Raw genomic sequence first — 14,669 nt, 5'->3', positions numbered from 1 at the left:
TCTCTGCAGCAATTACTCCCTGGTGCATTTTTAGTTTCTTCATTTCTTCTACGTTTATTGATAGGAATTTTTCTGTAAGATACATTTCTCTCTTTTTCTCCATTTATTTATAATCTTACTCATTTATACATGTCAGTAGAGACTTCTGGGTATTTAATTTATTCTTGCTGTTATTACACAATTTGATCCCTGTTTATTTTGCCTCTTCTAATTTGGCCTGTGGAAAACGTATTAGATTTCCCTGAGCCTGAAGTCTGAGTCACCCTTGTTTTTTTTGAGCGCTTACTTACTGCAAGCTCATTTTGTGCTTCTCTCGACTCTGCTCTTGAATCAGCATTTTTTTTCAAAGTATCTTGATTTCTTTGATTGGAGAATGGTACTTAGAAAACAAGATCTGGGTGCTGGGTGTGTTTACTACTACTGGGACAGTAGTGTATCTATGCATCTTGGTACATGCTACCCCAGATATACACACATCTGTAATTGTTTCTGCATCTGTGTGTGTGTTTGTGTGTGTGTGTGTGTGTGTGTGTGTGTGTGAACCTAAACATGGAATTATACTGACATCACCAACTCCAAACCAGCACCTAGAAGTAGCTTTGTCAACTGCAGTAATCTCATTTGGCCCTGGCCTCTCTCTTCTCATGTGGCATCTGCACTAAAATGAGATATGCACACACCTAGCTTGTAAGTCTAAAATAGGCAAATTGGATAGAATTTCTATTAATCCAAAAATGTGCTAGAACCTTGGCCAATGTGGTTTTCATGCTAAATGCATTAGTGTAGATCAATTTGAAATTCTTTGGATTCCTTAAGTAACTTGACTCATGTTGGCTTTCATTTGGTTTGGAGTAAGCACCACCCTTATTAGCACCTATAATAACCCCTTTGCTGTTGATATTTCCTCAAACTTAATTTTGGATTTTCTCTTTTTGTCTTTTCTCCCTGACCCTTTAGTAAATGCTAAAAATGCAAATAGTCTTAACCAAGTAAACACTGCTTGGAGAGAAAAAAATTGTATACGGTCCCAGTGACTCACTGCTTACAAAATCTGTGTCTACATTTATGCATGTTTTGTATCGTACTACTTGTAGAAATTTTATGCATGGCTTACTTTATATATCATTATTCTGAAAAAAAAAGAAAGCATTCCTTTTTAATAGTGTTACAGTGAAAGCAAGAATGAAAGCAAGAAAAAGAGAGTGAGCAAGACAGAGGGCTTGCTCTTTTCTGAAGGGCCCAGAGTCTCCAGCAGCAGAGATATTCAGAAAAGGAGGCACATGACCTAGAGGCAGTGGCCTGCAGGCCTAATCTACATTTGGTATTGTACAGTAATAGCTGTGTGACCACAGGCAAGTCAGCAAACCTCTCAGGGCTTTGGATTCCTCACCTCTAAAATAAAGGAGCAGAGCTACACAGATCCCCCTGTTACCTGTGACCTCTATGGGGGATTGCAGTTCTGTCCATTCATGGCTCATGCCTGAGCTCATTCAGCTTTGCTTTCACAGGGACTATTTGCTTTCACTTTCTTTCATTGCAACGATGGTGAAAATTATGGATTTCACTTATTTTCCTCCTGTGTTAAGGAAAAAGCACGACAGGCACAATGCAAGTGTCCACTGATTTCCTGATCCTACTTTATTTCATCTCCTCTAAACATTGTCGTAACTCACTTACAGGCCTTTCCCTTTGAAAACTCCTCTGTGGCAGTAAATATTCACATGCTGCCCTTGCCTACTTGTGCTTCACAGAAACAGTTCTATGAATTTGCTGGTTTTCTTTGCATGCGTCAGTCCTGTCCAATTGCTCCATAACATCTGACATTTCTCTCCCTCTCTCCCTCTCTGCCTCTCTTTTATAAAGGATTGAGTTGTGTTTTATCCTCTAATCCTTTCAAAATACTGTGTACCTTTCTAAATGTTGGCAACCCCCTGACAAGGCAAGGGAGATGAGAAGGCTGGAAACCACATCAGAAGGGTCTGCTAAATCTGTTGTGACAACAGGGAAGGAATGCTAGGACTTGCTTTACTTAGGTCTGAAAGCACCTTTGTTATATTTCAGAGGAAAAAGAAAAGAGGGTGGAGGCCTGGCAGTGTTTAGCCTGTCCCCTCTGCCTGTCAATCACATTAACATTGAAGAAAAAATAAAAGATTAAGGAAAAGTGGGAGCAAAATCTAAAGGGAAAGACATAAATAAAAGAAGCATTTGCATAGCTCTAAATATCACAACTGCCCTATCTCTCATACACTGAGATGATTACAGTGAAAAAAGATGACTAATTTGTGCCTGGAGGAATGTAGCTGAGGTCACCAAAATTGGATTCCTGGCTTCCATCTTGAAGATTTTTTGAATACTGAATGCACTTTAAAGAAAAGATATATTCAGGAATTTTTTTTCCTTGCTTGCTTCGTAAGAGGCTCATTTGCATCAGGTTGTCAAGAGTTATGACATTTAATGTTATTAATGTCACTTCCATTATTCCACTGAATCTCAGCTGCCTTCACCTACAAAATGTAAATGTTTCTGACTACATGACCATAACTAGAGACCCCAAGGAAAGGGAAAACAGAAACCCAGGCCTCTGTACTGTGGGTAGGCTGACTTGCCAGTTTCCGGTGTCATTCACTGCCATGAGTTTGAAAATGAATTCATTCAAATGTCAGAAGTATTACACACACACGCATGCACACACACCATGCACATACACACAGAGGTATTTTTATTGTAGAAATCCAATGTATTTTAATAAACACTTGGAGCTAACCTCTTTAGAAGGAATTGTGTCTGGGTTGAACAAAGAGAGAAAATTTACTTCAGTGAACCAATAGCTGAGCCGAAGAGGGCCCCAAACTCAAAGATAGGAAGGACAAATGTTGGAGGATGGTGGACCCATCCTTTTCTACAGAGTTTAATGCAGTGAGAATTATTCTATTATTGAATTCTAAAATGGCTTCATGTTATTTACAGAAATGTATTAACTGGCATATGAAATAATTTTGTAATGTAACCACATCATTAAAAATTATGGTTTCTGTTATTTTAACTTGGGAAATGCAAATGATGACTTTTAATATAATTATATTTCATATTTGAATAATCTGAAAGTTCAAAAAAAAAGATTTAGATAGTGCCCAATCTTTTAAAATTATCTTTAAAACTAAAATTCAATTCTGAAATAAAATAGTTTAATCTATAACTTTTACTTTTATTATAAAAATTTCAAAACTACAGAAAAGGCAGAAGAATAATACAATTACCTCGATTGCAAAGTTAGCATTTTGTCTATTTTTTATATTTACCTTTTTGAAATTTTTTAATCTCTTTCTCTATATCTATCTCTGTTTATGTCTGTGGGTAGATGATAGAGAAATATACATAGAGAGATGGATAAATGTCTTGTTAAACCTCACATACCCACATAGATCCAACATTCTATTATCACACTAGATAAAATGAACAATTCTTTAATATTAGTTTAACCCACAACATTTGCTCAGTTTTCTATTTTTTCCAAATGATTTGTAGAACTGATTTTATCAGCTTCATGTCTTTGCATTGAATTGCTGTGACTTTTTTTTGTTATTTTAAATACAGAATAGCCCTTCCTCTTCAAATTCTTAATTTTTCTTCATGATAATAAACTTTTTTAAGAGATCAAGGCTTATGATTACTTTTTAGTGCCAACATTCTGGATGTGTCAGATTATTTTCTCATGCAATCTAACTTGTTTTTGTAGCTCCTATATTTTCTTTAAACTCAAGGTTAGATCTACATTCATGGTCATTTTAGCAAGAGCACTTCCTGTGTGATATTACACATGTGAGATTTCAGTGTGTCACAAGGACCTCATGTCATATGGCCCTGTCATTATGATGCTAAATTTAATCACTTGGTTACAGTGGCAACAAACTTTCATCTAATGGATTTAGCATCCAATGATGATACTGCCTGCATAAAGAATTTTACTGGGGGATTGCAAACTTATTTTTAATTCTATTATTGCTTCTATATTTATAAATTGACGTTATGATGTAAGAATACCTTTAACTCATAAATGGGGTTTATCTATACTTCTATCTAAATTTTTTGAGGAAAGAATTAACACCTTCCATTTAAAATATATTCCTCACTGTATGGAGTTGATGTCATAGTCACCTGCAGTGATGGACAGTGAACTTATTTGTTTTTGCCACTCCATATATAATAAAGTAACATATTTTATTAGTTTGACGTGGTACAATCTATTACATTTATCATTTTTGGTTGACACCAATGATTCCCCAATTTAGCAAGTTAAAAAGGAAGAACAGGAAGTGTGTGCTAATTTTTGTCTTTTTGATAAAAGACTTTTTAACTGGGGTGAGATGATATCTCATTGTGGTTTGGATTTGCACCTCTCTGATGATTAGTGATGGTGAGCAGTCTTTCATGTAACTGTTGGCCATCTATATGTCTTGTTTTGAGAAATGTATTATCAGATAAATTGTGCATTCTTCAGGTGGATTATTAGTTTTTGTTTTTGTTTTTGTTTTACCATTAATTGTTTGAGTTCCTTATATATTCTGGTTATTAATCCTTTGTGAGTTGAATGGTTTACAAATATTTTCTCCTATTCTCTAAGTTACCTCTTCATCTTGTTGAACATTTTCTTTGCTATGCAGAAACTTTTCCACTTGATATGATCCATTTATCCATTTTTTTGCTTTTATTGTTTATTCTTTTTAAATATTACTCAAGAAATCTTTACACAAACCAGTGTCTTGAAACCTTTCCCCAGTGTTCCCTTTTAGTAGTTTCAGAGCTTGAGGTCTTACACTTAAGCCTTTAATTCATTTTGATTTGATCTTTCTGTATGGTGAAAGGTAGGGGTCTAGAGTCATTCATATGCACATGGGTATTTATTTTTCCCAGCACCGTTTGTTGAAGAAGCTGCCCTTTTCCCCATGCATGCTCATGATGCTTTTTTCAAAAATGAGTTGACTGTAAATGCATGGATTTATTTCTAGGTTCTCTATTCTCTTCCATTGGTCCACATATCTGTTTTCATGCCAGTACCATGCTGTTTTGGTTATTATAGCTTTGTAGTAAAATTTGAAGTTAGGTAATGTGATGTCTCCAGCTTTGTTCTTTTTGCTCCAAATGGCTTGGGTTATTCTGGGTCCTTTGTGGTTCCATATAGATTTTTTCTATTTCTGGGGGGATTTTCATTGGCATTTTTATAGGGATGTCATTGAATCTGTAGATTGCTTTTGGTCATATGGACATTTTAACAATATTGATTCTTCCCTTTCCTGAACATGATATATTTCCATTTCTTTGTGTCCTCTTCAATTTCTTTCATACGTTTTTATAGGTTTAATTATAGGGATAATTTATATTTTTTGTTAAGTTTATTCCTAAGAATTTTAATGTTTGAGCTATTGAAAATAGGTTTGCTTTCTTGGTTTCTTTTTCAGATATTTGCTATTGGCATATAAAAATGTTACTGATTTTTATATATTGATTTTGTATCCTGTAACTTTACTGAATTTGTTTATCAGTTCAAACAGGTTTTTTTTTACAGTCTTCAGGTTTTTCTAAATATAATATTGTCTGCCAACAAGGATAATTTGGCTTCTTCCTTTTTAATTTGGATGACCTTTGTTTCTTTCTCTTGTCCCATTGCTCTGGCTTGGACTTACAGTACTATGTTGAATAAAGGCAGTGAAAGTGGGCATCATTTTGTGTTCTAGCTCTTAGAGGAAAGGCTTTCAGTTTTTCCCTGTTCAGTATGATATTAGCTCTGGGTTTGCCATAAATGGTCTTTATTATGCTGAGATATGTTCCTTCTATACCCAGTTCATTGAGAGTTTTTATTATGAAAGAATGTTAAATTTTATGGAATGCTTTTTCAATGTCTATTAAAATGATCATATGGCTTTTATTTTTCATTCTGTTGATGTGATGTATCACATTTATTGAGTTGCATATGTTGAACCATCATTGCATCCCTTGAATAAATCCTACTTGATTATGATGATATTTTTAATGTATTATTGAATTCAGTTTGCTAGTATTTGGTTGAGAATTTTTGCACCTATTTTCATCAGAGGTATTGGCCTGTAACTTTTTTTTAAAATGTCTCTCTCTGGTTTAGAATCAAGGAAAAGTTGGAATTATAGAATAAATTTGGAAGTAGTCCCTCTTCTTTAAATTTTTGGAATAGCTTGCATAGGATTGATATTAGTCTTTCTTAAAATGTTTGGTAGAATTCACCAGTGAAGTTATCAAGTCTTGGACTTTTCTTTGATAGGAGGCTTTGTATTACTTCTTCTATCTCAGTACTTGTTTTTGTTCTAGTCAAGTTTTCTATTTCTTCATGGTTGAGTTTTGGTAGAATGGATGTATCTAGGAATTTATCCATTTCTTCTACATTTTCCAATGTATTGGTATATTGTTTCTTATTATAATATTTAATGATCTTTTGGATTTCTGTGTATCAGTAGTAATGTCTTCTTTTTAATTTATTTTATTAATTTGCGTCTTCTCTTTTGTTAGTCTAGCTAAAGATTTGTTGATTTCCTTTATTTTTTCAAAAAAACTTAATTTTATTCATCTTTTATAATTTTTAGTCTCAATTTTATTTGTTTCTTATCTGATCTTTATTATTTCTTTTTGTCTGCTAATTTTGGGTTTGGTTTGCTCTTGCTTTTCTATGTTGTTTAATCTGCATCATCCCTTTTTTGATGTGGATATTTATTGTTATAAATGTCCCTCTTAGTAAGACATTTTCTGTATTCCATAGGTTTTGGCATGTTGTGTTTCCATTTTCATTTGTTTCAATAATTTTTTTAAATTTTCTTCTTAATGTTTTTAATTGACCCAAGCATCATTCAACGACATGTTATCTAATTTCTATGCATTGATGTCTAATTTTACTTCATTTTTGGCAGACATACCGTTGATATAATTTCATTTTATAGAATTTTTTAAGTTTGTTTTTTGTCCTAACATATGGTCTCTTCTTCAGAATGTTCCATATTCTAAGACAAAGAATGTGTAATTTTTGCAGCCGTTGGTTGAAATATTTTGTAAATATCTATTAGACCCATTTGGTCTATAGAGAAGATTAGGTCCATTTTTTTAAATTTTCTGTCTAGATGATCTGCCCAATGCTGAAAGTGGGATGTTGAAGTCTCCAACTATTATTGTATTGGATTCTATCTTTCTCTTCAGCTCTAATAAAATTTAGTTTACATATTTGGGTGCTCCGTCACCCAAAGGTGCATATGTATTTACAATTGTTACATCCTCTTGCTGAATTGACCCCTTTAGCATTATATAGTGATGTTATTTGTCTCTTTTTATATCTTTTGTTTATACATAGAAATCTATTTTATCTGATATAAAAATAGTTACTCTGTTTTTTATTTCATTGCATAGAATATCTTTTTTATCTCTTCATTTCTTGCAAGCAGCATATAGTTTCTTTTTTAAAAAATTTATTCGGCCACCCTATGTCTTTTGATTGGAGAATTTAGTTCATTTACACTTAATGCTATTGTTAATAGGTAAGGACTTACTACAATTGTGTTATTTGTTTTCTGGTTGTTTTGTTAGTACTCTCCATTTCCTTTCTCCCTGTCTTCCTTTGTGTATCAGTAATTTTAGCTTGTAATATGTTTTGATTTCTTGTTTTTTATATTTTGTTTATCTATTATAGGCTTTTGCTTTTTAGTTAACATAAGGCTTGCAAGAAAAACATTTTATAACCAAATATTTTAACTGATGACCGCTTAACTCTAATTATAAAAAAAGCCAAACAAACAAGTAAAGAGATGTAAAAAAAATACTCTGCACTTTAACTCCAGTTCCTTATATTTTGACTTTTTGTTGTCCCTATTTATAATTTTGTATTGCCTTTCTCTTAACAAACTGTTGTAGTTATGCTTTTTTGACTGGTTTATCTTTTAGTGTTCAGGCTAAAAATATGAGTGATCTACACACCACCATTACAGTATTGGAGTATTCCATTGATTCAGATGATTACTTGTTGCACATTAGTGCCTTTATCCTTCAGATTGAAGAACTTCCGTTAGCATTTCTTATGAGACAGATCTAGGTATTAATGAACAGTTTTTGTTTGTCTGAGAAAGTTTTCATTTTTTTCTTTTTGTTTGAAGTATAACACTGCTGGATGCAATATTCTAGGCAGAAAGTTTTTTTTCTTTTATTTTCCCAGCACATTGAATATGTCCTTCTGCTCATTCCTGGCTTGTATGGTTTCCCCTTAGAAGTCTGATGCCAGCCATATCAAAGTTCCTTTATCTTGTATTTGCTTTGTTTCTCCCGCTGCTTTTAGCATCCTTTCTTTGTCCTTGACTTTTGAAAGTTTTATTATTATATGACTTGAAATAGTCTTATTTTGGTTGAATCTACTTGATGTTCTTTGACCTTCTTATACCTAAATATTCATATCTTTTTCTAGGTTTAGAAAGTTCTACATTACTATTTATTTGAATAAACTTTCAACCTTAATCTCTTTCTCTATGTCTGCTTTAAGGCCAGTAACTATTAGATTTACTTTTTTAATGTTGTTTTCTAGCTCTTATAGGCATACCACTTTCTTTTTTATATGATTTCCTTTTTTCCCTCTGGCTATGTCTTTTCAAATAACCTGTCTTTGAACTTACTAATTCTTTCTTTTGTGATAGGAATCTTGCTATTGAGACACCCTGATAATTTTTTTTCAGTTTGTCGATTGAATTTTTTAGCTCCAGGATTTCTGTTTATCACTATTATTATTATTATTTTAATCTCTGTGTTAAATTTCCCTGATAAAATTCTGAATTTCTTCTCTGTACTATATTGGGGTTTATTGTGCTTTCTCAAATTTGTTGTGCCATTTGAATTCCCTGTCTGAGATGTCACACATCTCCATCACTCCAGCATTGGGCACTGGTGCCTTATTTAGTCGGCTTGGTGGATTCTGTTTTTCTGGATGTTCTTGATACTTGTGGATGTGTATTTATGCCTGGCATTGAAGAGTTAGATATTTAATTCAGTTTTCACTGTCTGGCCTTGTTTGTACTCATACTTCTTGGGAGGACTTTCTCAGAATTCAAATGGGCTTAAATATTGGTACCTAAGCTTGCGGTTACTGCAGCTGTTTCAGCACTAGGCGGTGCACTAAGCTCAAGTATGCTAAGATCCTTGCAGATGCCTAGCTGCATATCCTTGGTGGATCTGGGTTAAGATAAAGGATAATTCCCTGGGTCCACAGATCAAGTCCTTTGCTCTCTTCCCTCATTTTCCCCAAAGCAGAAAGAGTCAGTACATTGGGCTGCCTGCAGTTGGGGTAGGGGTGAAGTAGGTAATACAAGATTGTTCTTCCTACAGTCTTCAATTTGTCTTTCCTTGTTATCATGTTAAAATCAGATATTGTGATAGCTCATCTGATTTTTTTTGTTGTTCTTATGAAAGTGCTTTTTTGTTTCTATTTGGTAGACGATTGCTGGAAGGTTCTCTTTGTCCTTGTTTCTCTGCTTCCTGTCTTGTATCTCTTTGACATGGTTCTCATTTGTCTTTGAACATATTTAACTTTCCCTGTTGTGGTTAAAATTAGCCTTCGTCAAAGGAATATTGGCTGAACAGTATTAAAGTCAGCACTAGATGTGCTTATTGCTACAGGAGTCATAACTCCTAGTCTGCTTTAGTCAAAATGTGCTTGGGAAGATATATATGTTTTATAATAAATTATAAAATTATATTTCCAAACAAAATGTAGCATTAGAGAGTATTGCTGTTAACCTTTTTATTTTTTACTTTTATCTGTTTTCTCTTATATTGCAAATCTTGGTTCATAATATCATTAATGTATTTGCTTATTTGTCTCTCTCACAGTCTTCAGAGAATAGTGCCAAAATTATAATACCATTATCATCACTGAAAAATAGTCTACTGAGTGAAGTTTAAAATTCATTTGTAGTTCCTCTGAGTCTTGAAATATATCTCATTGAAGATATATTACCAGAATTATGTGTTAAAAATAACTTGAGATATTTCTTATCTGTGTGTTCGTGTTAGCCATCTAATATGAAATTAGGGTAATTTGCTTTCATTACATTTAATGAGTAATGTTTCTTCCTGAAATATATTTTAACTGTTAATATGTAAAATATTGACAAAGGCTAAAAATATATTGAGGCTTGGAATATTGGCTCACTTCTGTAATCCCAGCACTTTGGGAGGCCAAGATGGGTGGATCATTTGAGCTCAGGGGTTTGAGACCAACCTGGGCAACATGGCAAAACCCCATTTCTAAAAAAAAAAAAAAAAAATTTAGTCAGGTGTGGTAGTGTGTGCCTGTAGTCCCAACTACTTGGGAGATTGAGGTGGGAAGATTACTTGAGCCCAGGAGGTCAAGCCAGCAGTGAGCTGTGATGGTGCCACTGTGCTCCAGCCTGGGTAATAGAGCAAAACCCTGTCTCAAAAACAAAACAATGCATTCAAAGGTATACTTACAGATATTTTATATTATCCCTACCTACCCAACTCCAGCTAGAGGTGACTATTTCTATTTGTATTGTGTTTTTATTTCCACAGTTTTTTGTTCGATTAGCTGTTTGTTTGTTTTTGTTTTTTGTTTTGGCAAAGATAGGCTAAAGTATGTTTATTTTAACCTCTTTTGTTGTATAAAATGCAACATAATAACCATGCCACTCTGTAACTTTATTTTTAAACTACATATGTATTCTGAATATCATTTAAAAATTATATGTCAGTTTTTACACTAGCATAATATTACATTGGGTGAATTTTTTTAGAAATAGTCTTTTATTTATTTTTCATTCATTTCTGTTAGTATGTTTTCTGTCAAGAATCTGAGAGCAACTTGATTTTTTTATTTGCTAGTAACTTGGTCTTTATAATTGCAGGTTAAGGTTTAAGTTTCTATTGCAATATGTTTTACAATTAATGTTTCTGGGTCAAAATTTTCAGGTGTATTATGAGCCTCTCTCAATGTGTAAATTTAAGTTTTATTTCAAGAAAGTGTGTGTGTGTGTGTGTGTGTGTGTAACTATTACTGTTTTAAAATTAATTTTGCTTCACTGTTTCATTTTTCCTCAAAAGAAAAGGGTTAATACTGCAGGAACTAATTGCTCCAATTATACCTCTATTGGAGCCTCTTTACGTAATTTCCACACCTATTCTTTTCGGATTCTTTTGATAACATACTTAATTCTTTCTTATTTCCTCAGCTTTTTTACTCATATTCTATATTTTTAATACTACATTTCCAGTTATACATGTCCTTCTCAACACATTGTAATTTAATCTTAAGGTTGATTTTTTTGTTTGTTTGATTTTTCTTTTGAGATAAGGTCTCACTCTGCCACTGAGGCTGGAGTGGAGTGCTGTGGTGTGATCACAGCTCACTGAAGCCTTGACATCCCCAGGCTTAGGTGAACTTCTCACTTAAGCCTCCACAGTATCTGGGGCTACAGATACATGCAACCAACAACCTGGCTAATTTTTTTTTTTTTTTTTTTGAAGATGAGGTTTTTTCATGTTGCCCAGGCTAGTCTTGAACTCCTGAGCTCAAGCAATCCAGCTGTCTCAGCCTCCCAAAGTGCTGGTGTTATCGGCCTGAGCTACTACAACCAGCCAATCTTGATTTTAAATACATATTTTTCCTTTTTCCAACTTCTTTCTGATACTGATGAGCTTCCACTTTGCATTTTCCTTTTCTTTAGTCTAGAACTATCATGAGTTTTTAAAATTTCTTCTTCAAGATATTTTTAATATTTGCCTTTACATGAACAATCACTGAATTTTAAAATTTAGTTGTTTTATTATTGTTTCCTGTGCTTTACAGCTGTTTTGATTGTGTGTTTGTTTGTGTGTATGTGTGTGTGTGTGTGTGTCTAATCTCACATTCCAAAAATTTTTGAGCCTCACTTTTTCTTTTTTCCTTTTATTTTTTTACTGTTGTTATTGTTGATCTAGATCACTTTTTTTTAATCTTGCTGTGATGTAGCTATGTTTTAAAATAAATGGACATGTTGACTTGTGTCTATCTTTTCCTGGTTCTTTGTATTACCTTGCTTCACTTGCTTCATTATTTCTCTTCATCACACTTAAAGGCCAAATCACAGGATACCAAAAGTGATTTTTTATACTGGTAAGAACAATTGATCCAAATATATGAAAGTCTTTAATATAAATGTGCTTAAAAGTATAATTTTGAAATTATAATTGAACAAACAGGATAAGGGGGATAGGTGGAAAATAAATTTCAACTAGTGCTTTGATGAACAGGTATAGTAATATTAAAAGAACAAAAGTAAGAAAGATATAAAAAGTATAAATAACATGGTCAATCAACACTTTTATCTAAAAGTTTAAAAATTTATACTCAATAAGTAAAGAATGCACATTTTGTTATATTTTCAAAAATAGACCATGAATCGGACAACAAAAGAAGACTCAATGCATTCTAAATAATTAGTGTCCTAGAGTGTTCCCCAACCTCACAGCCAACAACAATGACACATTTTCATACATTTGGAAATCACTAAGCCCATTATTAAGTAATCCTGAGACTACAGAGAAAATAATACCTGAATTCTGAAAACAGTATAGCATAATGATAAACAACTTTAGGCATGTAAGGTTATGAGCATACATTTAAAATAAAAATTGGAGCTTTTTTTAACTTTAAATAAATTTTTGAGAATAAAATGGAAATCTAATTTTAAAAAACTAATCATCCCTCTAAACACCTAGGAAAAACATACACTAAAATAAAAGGATAATAAATTTAAGTACTATAGTCAATTTTAAGAGAGAACAGAACAAAAAAGATTAAAATGAAAAAGTGATATTATTAGCAATACTAACTAAGAAGATAATGAATGCAAATAAACAGAATTTTTAAAAGGAAATGACTAGAGAGGTAACATAGATATAATAGTTTGCTCCAAAAATAGCAGAAAAAAATAATGGCTTATTCCTTCTCCTTTTACAAATCTCCCCAAATGATCAGCGATAGAAAGTAACCAATAAGAACAAACAAAAAACAGTCAAGCCCAACAAACTAAGCCTGTTCATTTCATCATCTCCCAGCAATCTCACGTCTATAATTTTTCTTTCCTTGTAGATGGGACCACAGAGCAAAAACACACCAGCCATGACAATTCAAGTATTAAATTTCCATATATATTGTCTTTTTCATTGTAAAATTCCAAAAGAACACCTTATACTTTTATACCATGTTCAGAAATTTGATAATTAAATAAATTGCACCTTAGAGTTACAGCTGTTCATTCTATTTATTTAGCAAATATTTACTAAGTGTCCACCACTATTGTTTTAAGTACCACCTGTTCAGTGAAAGAAGCTCAGATGAGGGTCCTATCCGTATAAAATGTACATTTCAGCATTAGAGTCAGGTAATACAAAGATGAACAAAACATTTCAAGTGAGTAGTGCTATGGACAAAATAAAAGAAGGGTTTGGGGGAGAGATGGATGTGTGTATAGGTGTGGGTATTAATTTAGGGGAGGTCTTGAGATGAGACTGAAAAGTAGTGAAGTAAATAACCAGAGAATGGAAGATATGCAAGTCCAAGAACTAGATGGGTCCCAGCAGATGCAGGTCCTCACAGGGCCATGTATCAATTGCACCTATGGGCAAGTAATACAGTCTTGATTACGATGAGTTCAATACATATGGATTAGTTTTACCAGGTAATCGGAAGTCTGAAGTGGAGGTAGATAGTTTTTGGTGTTAATTTAAAGGCTCAAAAGTGTCAGCCACTAGATTTTATGGAAACCTAATTAAAAAAACTAATCATCCATCTGAAAACCTAGGAAAAAACTTATGAGTAAACAAAGAAAACATAATAAATTTCAGAACTATAACCAATTTTAAGAAAGAACACAAAAGTTTAAATGAAAAAAGTTATATTAGTCTTAATACTAATCAAAATTGTATCCCAGACAGAAAAAAGGGAAGAAAGGGCAACCAGGGTGCTGTAAATCTTGCATCAGCAAAGTCAAAATTCTCTCAGAACTTTCTAGTAGAATTCTGTAGGAGAGTGTCCTTTTTGGTAGAAAATGCTTAACAGAGTATTTAAGTGTGATGGGGCATCAGGCCAGTCAATTCCTCCCCAATTCATGAAAAAAAATTATTTAAACCATACTTTTAACTTTTCTTGAGGTTTGTAATTGCTTTAAATTTTAAAGGAAAACAATAATAATCATGCCATATTACCCTAGGAATTAAAGATGCTTCTTTGTTTTAGCTACCATTTCAGAATTTTCTAGCCTGTTAGGGGTATGTTCTTGCTCATATTAAATGGATAAAGCAGCCACATAAATTCAGTCATTAATATACCTCTTCAACACTGACAATTTTATAACTCCCATGTTCTCAGTAGCATACTGACTAAGACTAGATGCCAGCCTACTGTAAAATCAAATTTTATTTCTTTGATCCTAAACTTGTTCAAAAAACACCTGTTCAGAGGGCACTCACTTTTTACTGGTATAGCAGGTCTACTTTGTAGAAGATTCCATGGATTTTTTAGAAAGGGTGTGAGAGTTCAGAGTTCTCTTGAGAATGTTAGGGATAAGTTAGCATACTGTTTGCTAATTGTCCAGTAGAAGAAAACACTGGAAATGTCA

Source organism: Pongo abelii, chromosome 4, assembly GCF_028885655.2.
Source record: "Pongo abelii isolate AG06213 chromosome 4, NHGRI_mPonAbe1-v2.0_pri, whole genome shotgun sequence".
In the NCBI taxonomy this organism is placed as follows: Eukaryota; Metazoa; Chordata; class Mammalia; order Primates; family Hominidae; genus Pongo; species Pongo abelii.
This window is presented reverse-complemented; position numbering follows the sequence as displayed.